This window comes from Misgurnus anguillicaudatus, chromosome 18 (genome assembly GCF_027580225.2).
Source record: "Misgurnus anguillicaudatus chromosome 18, ASM2758022v2, whole genome shotgun sequence".
Classification (NCBI taxonomy): domain Eukaryota; kingdom Metazoa; phylum Chordata; class Actinopteri; order Cypriniformes; family Cobitidae; genus Misgurnus; species Misgurnus anguillicaudatus.
The window spans coordinates 28,846,533-28,859,533 of record NC_073354.2 but is presented as its reverse complement, the minus strand read 5'-3'; the positions used below and the strand labels follow the sequence as shown (position 1 = coordinate 28,859,533).

The window sequence follows — 13,001 nt, the reverse complement described above, 5'->3', positions numbered from 1 at the left end:
GGGGAGACTCTACATATATTTATTCTATTTAAAGCAACTATATACATTTATAATTCAAACATTTTATATTTGTTTAATTTTATTAAAAAATGTAACTGTTCAAGCATCATCCATTACCCAGTCAAAAACGGCATGAAGGCGTTAAGACCATGAGCGACAAACATCCATGTACAGGAAATAGACATGCTGTCATTTTACTGAAGATGCCATAATTATGATGCCACAGCGGCTTCCTCTTTTCCCTCACACAGCTGTGAAAACCCCACCCTCTGCACTTGAGCCAGACACCCAAACTGCTTTGTCTCTTTGTCAGATTCTTGGAAGTTAAGGCTTTAATCTCATTATACAGTACAAATAGGCCCGATTTGCGAAGAAGGTCTAACTCCGATAAAGATCTTGGCATCTGGAATTGTTTGCGCTTGAAATGTTCCTCTCGTCGCAGTTGCAAACATGATGCTGTGTCCATTATCTGTCTGTTTAGCAGCAGGAGGCGGAAATGTAGACGAGCCGATTCCTGGGAAGTAATTTGGCACCTGGACAGTATGATGAGGTGTGACTTTGGTCCCGTTATTGTGCGCGTGGGACAAAGACTACTTCACAAGCTCTTCCCACGGGGCAGAGCATAAAAAGAGAGGGCCGTGTTTTGGAAAAGCAACCATGTCCTTTAGACTCGAGTGTCGGAAAATGCCCTCCGTCGCTTTCCTTCCGGATGGATTATGTGGCCTTGACTGCCGGGCTTGTCTGAAGTGGGCCACTTTAGTGCTTTAGCTTAGCTGCACTTCAATATTAATGCATCAGGAGGGTTATGGAGGGGATGTTATTATCTTCCGTGCGTGTCTGACTCCAGCAGTGTGACAGTTAAAGGGACAGGCGCCACAGAGCAAACAAGCCTGTTTTCTCTATGATGCGCCCAGAGAAACACTCAGAGGTGACAGATTGATATTCTTGGCCCCCAAAATTCTCCCCCGTGGCTTGTATTCACTCTTAATTATAGGAATGGTTGGAGGGCAAGGCGCTCTCTATCCAGTAACAATATTATTCTATCGGGTCTTAGGGGAGAGCCGCAAAATGTCAAACTTTCTCAGCTCCATTAATGCTTCGGTGATGCACTCTGATCGTTGGTGAAATTCCTGTGTAGTCTGAAATGGAGCGTGTTCAGTCGAGGTTGAATCAGATCTGCTTTATGTCTGCTCTTAGCCACAGCAATGGTGCTTAGCGGCGTGCGAGCAACTGCAATTACACGTTTATGCGTTAACCACCATAGTTTCCTCTCATCTTTTTATGTCGAAGACGGGCTGTAACGTCGGCACACAGCTTTCTTGAAGCTGGTACTGGTTTGAAACAGCTGTGCAATGCAAGCACAGCAGTGTGGATATCAATGGCCAGTGAATAGCATGACCATGGCAACGTTACTCCCACAGTGCCGATTCAGCTCTTTACCCCTAAAAAGAGCTTTTCTCAGTGTTTGTGGTTAAGCAATACCAGATTCACTTTCGACAAAAAGACAACAGGACGGGTGTAGCTATTGTTGCAGAGATATATGTGACCCTAGACCACAGAACCAGTTATAAGTCGCACAAGTATATTTGAAGATCCAAAACGAGATAACGTTTTTTTATTTTTCAAAAATCTTGTTTTTAATATCAATCAAACTGCAGTCGGTTTGTGTTGATTTCAAACTTTTGAGGTTTTAGCTCAAAATACCATGTAGATAATTAATTATAAAATGTTAAAATTGACACTTTGTAGGTGTGAGAAAAATTTTTTTTGGGGGTGTGTCCTTTTAAATGCAAATGAGTTGATCTCTGCACTAAATGGCAGTGCCGTGGTTGGATAGCGCAGATTAAGGGGCGGTATTATCCCCTTCTGACATCACAAGGGGAGCCAAATTTCAATGAACAGTTTTTTTTCTTGCTTCCAGAGAATGGTTTATCAAAACTTAGTTACTGGGTTAATCTGGGTAAAATCTCACAATTGAACATGGCAGTCGGATTTTCATGATATGGCCCATTTAAAGACAATTTTCTCAATATTTTGATTGGTTTTGCACTCAAAGATTCCAGATTTTCAAATAGTTGTATCTCGACCAAATATCATCCTAACATGGAAGGCTTATTTATTCAGCTTTCAGATGATGTATAAATTGCAATTTCAAAATATTGACCCTTATGCCTGGTTTTGTGGTCCAGGGTCACAAGCTTATGTTCCCAAGTCATGCTCTTTAAAGTGACATTTAAACATGCCCACAATTTTAACATTTGTGTTGTTTGTTCTTGTGAGTGTCTTGTGGTAGACGTCAGTGTGATCTTGCGTGATGGCTCTCCAGATAGTTCCTGAACTACATGACCTTTGACCTAGACTGAAGTATATATTTGAGCAACTTGTGATCGACTTCCCTCCAGTGTGAAACTCCTTTACTTATTGACACAGGCAGCATGTCACCCAGTGTTTGAACTTTTATATAGAAAAAGCATATGTGATGTTTTGTTGTAGATACATTCTGAGGTTGTCACAAGTTTAAAACCTGTCAGGGCAGTGACTGTTTCTTCTAGAATTACTGAAAGCTGTGCTTTCTAGGTGCAGTATTAAGTTCCTCTAGAGCTGGATGCTGGCAATTTTCCAAGGTTAGAGGTTTGATCCCCAGGCAACTGATGAACTGCACATCTTGAATGCACTGTAAGGTCATCATTTCATTTATGCATACATCAAATCTCATGGAAACTCAGCAATAAAGCCTAGAACACTCATTGTTGTGATGTTTCCGGACACAGTCATTGACTGCCAGTTCCTACAGATCGGATATATGTCTGAGTTTGTTGCGCTTCTGTGTATTGCAGGTTTCAGGAAATTTCATCATAAATCAGAGTTGAAATCGGATTTAGGTTGGTAGAAGTAGCACTGTGTTTTGAGAGTACCGCACAGGAAGAGCCGTTTTACACCCCTGAGGAGAGGCCAGTGGGTTATTGTTTAGACCTGCAATGAGAAACCAGCTGCTTTCACCCACATCCTTCATCAAAGACCAATTCAGGAAAACACACTTCCTGTTCGTCCTCAACACCTAATATACAGGAAAAATGGCCTGCGTCATATGTCGTTCTCAAGATAGTTTAGTTAAAGGCTTCTCGCCTTTCAGGTTTCTACTGAAAATGTTTCTTATGATCTTAAAAAATGTTTGATATGAAGAGCAGTGGCGGCCGGTGACTTCTTTTTTCGTGGGCGCTCGATGCGAAGTTCATCATATACATGCACAAGCCAATCATGTGTGTGGTTCCTTTTTTCAAAATATGTGTTCTGCGCATTGAGAGATCCTGTGTGCATCACGTGTCTTGTCAAAATAAGTGCCTGCTGCAGACGCGTCTAAGGGGTTTATGATAAGAGAGACACTCGCGTTTGTCAGATACTCACATAAACGCGTAATCAGAGTTTACTGTTAAGGGAGTGTCTTGCGTGTATATTGTGAACGTGGACGTCTCTTTTGTCAAAAAAGTTTTTTGACGGTGTGCAGCAGGCACTTACTTTGACAAAACACGTGATGCACATGGTTCACATGACGCAACAAACACATATTTTGAAAGCGCAAGTAACACACACGACACTCCGAACACTTTTTTTGAATTAGCTCACGAGCCACCACTGATGAAGAGGTATGCTTAACATTTTTGCCAACATATTATTTATTTCATTATTAAACTACCAAAACCATATCATTAAGAAACGCAACCAACACAGCTTGAAAGTCTTTCAATACTATTTAATAATCATCCCAAGGTAAGATAGGTTTATAAAATGGCAAGAGTACATTGTGCAAAGTGCAGGCAACAGGTGGCTCCTCTGAAGGTGCGAAATATAACAGCTTTTAGTCAAAATATAATTCCTATAGTGCTGTTTTTGTTGGTTCAGGTTTGATGAGTTAAACTTTTCTATATTATTTCTAGAATAATTGTTCCAAATATTTTGACTGGTAGTGTGTTATTTTGCATTTCTATTGATGATTCAGTGCTAATAGGTGTTGTTGCTTACACTAATCTGACTCCTCTACCTTACGTCGGGATGTTCATATATGGTGTGCTTCTATAAAAGGAGCTCATGTCCCTTCCAGGGTAATGGCACTGCGCTGTACTGCCTGAGCCCATCAATTACAGCTATAAAGCTCTCATTTCAACCCAAAGGATATTGCAGAGTCCCTGCCTGGGTACATTTAACAGCTGCCCTCGCCAATACCCCCCGGCCTAAGAAAATTGGTGAAAAGGCATGTTAGAGAGAAAATGAGTGGAAACTGGACAGACGGGGCCTGGATGTATTTTACGGACTGACTCAGACACCAGCTCAGCGCCAGCTTCTTGACTTGTATAACAGTGCAGGGATTGGAACTGATAGAGCAAGATTGACTCACGGTGCTATCATGAAGAATCTGCTCTTGTTTTTCTTCAGAAGAGGAAGGAGAGAGAACAGAAGGACAAGTGGGCGGACTCGCTTTGCACAGCAAAAGACAGCCGAACCCAGTGACCTCACAGTGGTCCTCGCGGAGCATTATCTTCGGCCCTCGGCCAGCGTGGGGTGTTTTACAAACAGGCTCCCAATCCCATTCTCTAGTAGGGTGGTTTATATAGTGCCGTGTTACTATCGCACCCGATCCAGTGGGCTTATTTTGTGTGATTTGTCACGCCTCCCCCGTTTAAAGGATTCTTTTGGCAAGGGATGCACATCAACTGATGCTGGTGAGATGCGTTCGCCTGTGATCAGAAAAGTTGCGCTGTTTATGAAAAGGGGCGAGAGGGATGCTAACCGGTCCACTCATCCCCTAATGACGTAAATGTCACTTCCCCCTTGCAATCTGGGCATTGGAGTTATAGATACATTGTGAAGGGGATGGGTTTAGGAAGATGACACTGATTAGCTTGCTCTGGGGGCGACTGTCGTGGCTTACGCAGAATGGCCGTGGCACTCTGTGATTAATGCCCATTAAACGCCATGTGGCTCCAATTTGTTGCAGCCCAAATCCTGTTTCCCAATGTGCTGATTACAGACTGAAAGGCCTGCGCTTCTACACCTGCTGGATGAAGCGATGCTCATTGTGCCACGTTCTTGGTCACGTGGTCCTGCTAACGCTTTGGATAAACAAGCCACGAAGAGACGTCCTCCCGTTTTGCCTAATCAACATTGTGTGATCGGGGTTTCATAGCTCATCTGAATCACAATAAACCATGAAGCTTAAAGATTTCTTTCCAGGAGTTTTGTTTAACTGGAAGATCTCTAGAGGTATTTGCCTTGCGATGTTTCAAATTAGTCGTGAGCAATGAATCAGTTTTTCGCCTTTTAAGAGCAGTCAGTTTATAAATCATTGAATACCTAACATCATTTTTTAACAAAGGTATGTGGCTGGTTATTTTTGATGCGTTTCTTTTATTATCTCTAATGTTCTTCCAGTGCTTTAAAACATTTTGCTTTTATCAAATGTTTCTGAATTCACCAAGCAATTGTCATGACACATAGAAGTGATTTAGGTGAAAGTACTGTGGTTTAAAGTACAAAGGTGATTGGATGGCCACTGACTTGGAGTAAACCCAGTCTGAGTTTTCCATTGGAAAGATCAAGCACATAAGTTAAAAGCACAGGAGGCTCCATTTTTCCCACTTTGACCTTAGGTCCTAACTTTGGCCCTGTTTACACGTGGTGTTTAGATGCGTTTTGGTCGATCAGATCACAAGTGGACGATGTTAAAGACAGGTGTAAACATGTTGTAAAACATTTTGAGTTTGTCCACATTCGACCACATTCAGAAGTAGCTGAAAACGCATTTGACCGGATTACTTTTGTGGTGTAGACGCTCATGTGTTCGAGCTGCCACAAAAAATGCTTCTACTTCTGATCACAATGTCCTTACATCAGCCCTGACTGCTAGTTTTGAGAGTGAAAGTTGGGCAAGCTTATTTTATCAATTGCTCTGAAATATCCGAAAAAAGTATTTACGGTACATTAACACAGGACAGAAGCGTTAACGCTTGATGGAAGGCTTGTTTAAAGCGTGACCAACAGCCAATCACAGTGGCCGCTACACATGCTCTGGTCTTCCTTAAACGTAATTGGCTGGCTCTGCATGGTTATTTGCATAAGGCGATCTGACTGACTTACGCATGCGTTGCTGCTTGAAAAGTTGAGAATCCACAATTCAGTTCGGCAATGCATGACGTCACCCATTAAAAGTGAATGAGAAGCATCATAGTCACTTCCTTCAAATCAGGACAGACACCAGGTGTGAACTGACATGCGTCTCTCTCGTACACTTGCTATCCGATCTACCAAAACGCATCTTAATACCAGGTGTAAATGTGCTCTGTGTCTTAGGAGATAATTTGAGTCAGCCAGTATTATCAGGAAATCCACTTAGTCCAATTTCCCGGTTCTTGTGAGGGGTAACATGACACCGGACCCCGGCTGTCAGGGGAATACTCACGGCCCAACAATAAAACGTGTGACTCTGATGTCCTGACCGCAACTATGCGCTGAATTCCTTTCTGATGCACTCATCTGTCAGCGCTGCTCTTTCTATTAAAACGCCCTGTCATGAAGAGACATGGGAGTCATGCAGTGAAAAGAGGTAGACGGAAAAATTTAAGGGGGGATTCAATGGGGAAATGTGTGCAGCTGGGGCTGTTGAAGAACAACATAGCCTACTGGTTTGTTTGTTTGCTCTGGGAGACATGAGAGTCTGTGTTCGTTTTTTTCAACCTTTTTTTTTAGGACGGAGCTGAAGTGGGGAGCTGTCACCTTTGTTGGTTGTGTCATTTGTCAAACGTACTTTCCCGTTTCCTTCCATAAATTTTTAAGCCGTCCCATTAAATATAAGGTAATTGCATTGTCTCTATATGGCGCCTGGAGCTACAAGTCCTATTAAAGAGACACAAAAGCCAGTGAATTTTAAGAGTATTTATTAAGAAGAATGGTATTAATTATGGGGGAGGAGAGAGCTAGATAAAGAACCTTTGCTCTGCAGTGATTATTCGCCGGGACTAAGAAAGAACTTGTGATTTGGTGATGGTCATGATGAGTGCCATTCACATTGGGTTTATTTGTACATACAGTAAGGCTGTCAGTACAGCGCATGTTGATGACAGTCCAAGGGTCGGGGATTTGGGCAATCTATTATTGGCAGTAACAGAGTTCCTCCTCACCCTGTTATTTGTCCCCAGCTGGGCTTCATTAAACTGATTTCCTCAAGTAAAGAGGTTCAGTTTTGGAGAGGAATTGTGTCATGACGTGCAAGAGAATACAAAATGATTCACAGGCAAAGGAAAGAGACCCAAATGAGCAAATACAGCCATGGTAGATGCGATGGAGCTGTCAGGCAGAGCCAGGTGCACCTGACAGAGCGCTCATTGGTTCCCATGGTTGCAGGGTCGGTACAATGATTGGCGAGTCAAAATAATGGCAGCTCGGCTTGCCCCAGGGCTCTTCCTCCTCCGTGATACATTTAACTTCTTAATGCCACCTCAAATGATCTCGCTAACTTTCCTGTATTACTCGGCATGAATTTTTTAGCACTCTGAATAATGTTGTGGAAGTGAGGCAACAGGAAGGCTCATCGCCTTGACGAATTTCATTGGGAGGATGTGGTCTGACCACATGCAACAGTAGCGCCAAGTCAATGTAAATAAGACTTAATGCATTCATACACTGTGCAGCTTAGTTGTTTTGTAGGATGTGCTGCTGGCATCATGGCGTCTGAAACGAACATGTAGTGCAAATCTATTTTTAAATACATTAATAAATTAAACCTTGCTTTTAACTGTTCATCTTTGCATGCAACACATACACCATCATCAACAGATTCTTGCTAGTGTTAACTGGAACTGGCTATAAAAATGTTAAATGATAATGTTTCCTCCGAACAGGACTTACTTCCAGGCTGCACAGAGTTTGTAGTTATGAAGCGTGTGCGTTCTCTCAGTAAATGGAAACAGATTAGGGGATGAACAGATTTCCCGTGTCAATACTGTAATCCTATTCATTTTAAGATAAAACGGCAAAATGGTGTGAGGATGTTGGGAAAGAGAGTATGGTGGGAGTGTGAAATGCATTTATGGTATTGCACATTTTCAACAGAAACCATTTTTCTCAGAAAATACTCAAGATGATTTAAATAGAAATGATGCATTCACTTTTCATTTTTACGTTTTATTTCACACATCGTGAAATGGCATGGTACAGTTTGTGAGCGCTTTTGATAAAATGTGCCACATGTCCTCAAGTACCTTCAAATGATAATTTCCAGGGAAAACGCAGAGGCATATCATTAGAGGCAGTTATTTATACCCTGAACATCTCCAATTCATTGCCTGTTCTTTTAACTAACAGTTCCATGTTGGGTATCCATTTTGGATTAAGATGTACTAAGGATTAAGCACTCATCACTGCCCCTACATCACTACAGCACAGGGGCTTCAATAGTAAGATTGTTTTTTGTGCACACAAAAGAATAACAAGTCCACAAGCAATTCTTTGGGGAAATTGTTTTTTCTCAGTGTACAATGACTTTTGTTTGGTGGACTTTTACTATTGGAGTTCAAAAAAGGATCAGTTTCTTCTCATTCAGTCAGAAAAAATGGTAAAAAAAACAATCCTGTAAAACGAAACTGTCACTGGGGCAGTACCCTTTCAAAAGTACACCTTTATACCTAAAGTCCAATTTATAGTCGTGCGTAAGGTCTACGCTGTAGGTTATCCGTAGCCTCTGCGTAGCCTGACGTGCACCTCGCCAAATTTTTAACAGCGCGTCATTTCTATGCGGATCACAAGCGCTGTGATTGGTTCACTAGAACCACTCCCGTCAGGTAAAAAAAACATGCCATAGGTATTTCCGTTTGCAACAGTGAGAACAAAGATGGATCAAGTTGAGGAGTGATTTAACTCAAACTGCAACATTAGTCGCTGTTTATTTACTTCCATCACTGCTGGTCATCTCAAAACATACACGACAAGTTACTGTTTTTCCTTCGCTTGTGGGTTAAACTTGTCAAGCTGCTTCTTCTTTGACGGTCGAACAGCTACTGTGGTTACATGCGTGGATACTGCCTACCAGCGGTCTGCATGTGTGTTTGCACGTCGATGACAATGCAAAAGTATAAATGAAAACTGACGCGTAACCTACTCCGTTGCTGCTACCCAGTAGGACCTACGCACAACTATAACGTGCCCTTATAGAATTCATATTAGTACATATTGGTATCATGTCGATATATCGGTACCTAAATGGTACATAACAGGACCTTTTTAAAGGATTCTGCCCCGGTGACCGCTAGGGAGGGACTATTTTTTGTTTCTTTTTTTCGGGCAGTGTAAATACGCTCGCTCTCACCTAAATGTGAATGTACTCTGAGCCCTGTTATGGGTTTACTGGCACCTTAAACCTATTTGAGCAATCTAAAGACTCTCCACTCCCTTTAATATAAATTATTTGTACTTTTTAATTATAGAGACCTTATAATAATATAACTTTCCTCATAATGGCGTCATTATGTCTGGCGTCTGGGTTTTTGAATTTCTGATGTTTTGATTCGCAACCCACCCATGTTTTGGAGCGCAGTGAGATATACAGTACGTAAGGCCCGGTGACAGATATTTTTGCGGGTGAGAGGAAGTGCTGCCTGTGTTTACCCTGGGTTAGCTCCACTGCAGATCGTGATGCAACCTCACAGAAATGTCTTGTTTTTCTGGGTTAGCTGTGCTTGTCTTAGTGCAGCAGAGCAGCATAATGGTGTTTGTAATATCTCCAGCCCTGCGGCACATTTTAGATTGCGAGGCTACACGGCACAGCTTGGCTACGTTTACTTGGAGGAAAGGGGAGACATGAAAACATTTGAGCAGGCTTTTGGAAACCAGGCCTTAATAGCTTACAAAGGCAAGCAAAGCTGTTTAACTAAGAATGTGATGTCCATTACGGGGTTACTTACAGTTGTGGAGTTCTGGGCAACATCTTTAATCTTTATTATCTCGATTAATTAGAGTGGTGTGGTGTGCAATTTGAGAGAGTTGTATACAGTACGTGTACCTTAAACCGTTATGATCCTTAGTAAATGCTAATATGGATGCTAGCTTTAGGCTCCATCATTAATTATAGATTTTAAGTGTCTTTAAATGATTTTTTGCATGCCACATTACTTTATTCAGCCTGCTATCTGATCTTTAACCAAACTATTTTTGTAGCAATACTACAGCAAGTTTCTTTATATCTTGCTGGCAGATGTTCAGTCTCGGCCAAGCACAAACAGAGAAGCCCTGTGGTTGTTGTCTGGATTCTTTGCTATTTTAATGTCTTCAAGGTCATTTTCTGCCAGTTTAGTGTCTGTAATTTGTTTTTCAAAAGCAACGGATCTTTGCACACAATTTTCGGTGAATGGTAAAGATGTGATTATATAATTATGGCTTACTGTGCTGTACAGTATGTTGATAAGATCATGTCACCTTGCATTAAAGGAGGGTAGATCCATATGAATCTGTCAAAAGAATGGCAAAAGCGTTTTAGGGAATCAAATGGCATTTTAGGGAATAATGTAGACGGTAGCCTACAGTTTAAAGGAAAACACAGTTTTTCAATATTTTACTATGTTCTTACCTCAACTTGAATTAATGATGAATTAATACATACCTATCTTCTATGTGTGCACTGAATGTGTTAGCATTTAGCCTAGCCCCATTCATTCCAATGGCTCCAAACAGGGATGAATTTAAAAGCCACCAAACACTTCCATATTTTCCCTATTAAAGACTGTTACATGAGTAGTTACACGAGTAAGTATGGCGGCACAAAATAAAGCTTTTGTTTGGTGCCATAGGAATGAATGGGGCTAGGCTAAATGCTAACACATTCAAGAAGCGCTGTACAAACATTAAAAGTGCTCGCAATGAGATATGTATTAATTAATCTAAGTTAAGCTAAAAACATAGTAAAATATTGAAAAACGGTGGTAAAGCTGTTCCTGGTTCCAAAGGTTCATATTTGATCAAGATCTGTATTGCCATTTCACGTTACACTTGTTTATTAGTTGGGCTCCTGATTGCAACAAGGTTGTGCATAAACACATCAGAGGATTGCTATTAATAGCGCAGGATGGCTCCAAAGGGAACAGACTTATTGTCCTAGCAGATGCTCACTGTAGTTTCAGTTTATTCATTCAATACGAAGATCTACCCTGAGAGATGTAGTATTTTCATTAAACCTGTCTGTTCTTTTCTCTGTACAGCGGTCTGTATAATCTCAGCACCCTGGCTAGTGGATCCTTTCTGTCACCACACTGCCCGACCCATCTGCCTGTAGAGATAGCAGCGCGAAGGAAAACCCTTAGATCCTAAACCCGTCGGCTGGCCTCGTCTCGCCAAGACCCTTCCGGTGAGTTTAAGATGTCACAACACGTGTAAAAACAGCGAGATGTGAGTGAACACATGGGAGCCCATGAAGGACCCAGGTGTTTACTATGGAAAAATGGAAAAAGAGAGGTTAGGGAAAGACAGACATGTTCCTCGGGCTGTGCATTTGGAGGGGCTGTGTGCTAAGACTGCATGATTCACAGATGCAGTGGGAAGATAAAAGTGCATCGCTGATAATGTCTGATTAACCACAGCTGATACAACTCACGATTAGACTTTGTGGGGCATTTAATCGCATCGGCCGTACCATTTGTGACAGTTAAAACTGCTACCCACAGCATACCGCCACATATCTGGGTTTTTAAAAACAAGCAACAACTTTTAAAAAGGTCCTATTATTTAAGTATAGATAGCAATTAGAGGTCTACACGGAAGACCCGAGACCTATATTTTAAATGATCAGCCGGGTCGGGTCTCAATATAGTACTTTGGGTCAAGGGTGTGTTTAACATTGTGGGTAGTACCAGAGTCGATCGGACTCGGAGAACACACACTCACATTTATATAAAATATTTCAAAAACAGCAAAAAAAAACGCTCAAATTGCGTTAAAAAGTTTATATTTGATTGTTCCAACCAGGCAGCTAACACGCATGTGCTCTATGTTTCTCTGGCTACCAGTCAGGAGGTTCTGCAGTAAGATGCAATGACTTTACCTTTGACAATTGGCTCTTTTATTTAAAAGGCGGGACTTGTTCCGCCATACCGCGTGTTTTGCACTGACCTTTCCAATTTTTATAATAATATTATAAATTGACCATCTTGCTGTTATATCTAAAGTTTTCGCGCAGACTCTGCTTAAAGAGCACAGGTATGATAGTAAAGAAGTAAAGCTAAAGAAAGCAGCCATGGCACTGAACGAGCAATCGTTATTAACCAGATGAGCAAACAGTATAATTTATTATGCAAGTTGACCCGATAAACAACAAATGTAAAACTGCATTATCACCGTGACTGTAAAGTGGACTTTTAAAGCTGGAATAAGCATTAAGCATTTCAATCGTCAAGAGAGGAATAACATGGATGGAACGTTATTGGCAATGAGGATCTATGGGTAAGACAAAACGTTTAATTTTCGCTACTTGTTATTAATATGTCAATAAACATTTAGCTTAAGAATATTTGCCGGTCTGGTCTGTGTCTTCTCGGACGGGTTCGGGTCCAGGTTTTAAATAATAGATGGGTCCGCGTCGGTTCCGGGTCCAGCTTTTAAATAAAAGACGGGGCTGGGTCGGTTCCGGGTCCAGCTTTCAAAATAACAGACACGTAGCACATTTACGGGTCTCTTCGGGTTCGGGTAGGAATTTTTGGAGTACCAATATGTACCTTTGATGTTTAAATATGCACTCTTTGGTACCATTTAGGGATGCACCGATAGGATTTTTTGGGCCGATACCGATTTAAACAGACAACTTCTTGCTGTTACCGATGCCGATATTAAACACTTGTATACAATACAGTTGGTCTATTAGCTAGTTTATTTCTGCATCAAATTATTTTTACTGAACATGGATTTGATCTAATTATTAACATTCAACTGAACAACATAATAAGAGAGGCACAAATTAAGCTAAAACA

At 41.3% G+C, this 13,001-nt stretch overlaps 1 protein-coding gene across 6 annotated transcripts in view; it reads left to right on the top strand.

Moving 5' to 3' along the window:
• hivep2a (HIVEP zinc finger 2a) overlaps window positions 1-13,001 on the top strand; it is a 79,520-nt gene that overhangs the window by 47,327 nt on the left and 19,192 nt on the right. For 3 of the 6 annotated variants that reach the window (XM_055186407.2, XM_055186406.2, XM_055186408.2), the window contains one exon: window positions 11,241-11,386. The exons of the other annotated variants lie outside the window; for them this stretch is intronic. The gene's annotated coding sequence lies outside the window, so the exon portion shown is untranslated. The remainder of the gene's footprint in view (window positions 1-11,240; window positions 11,387-13,001) is intronic. 6 annotated transcript variants of the gene reach the window in all.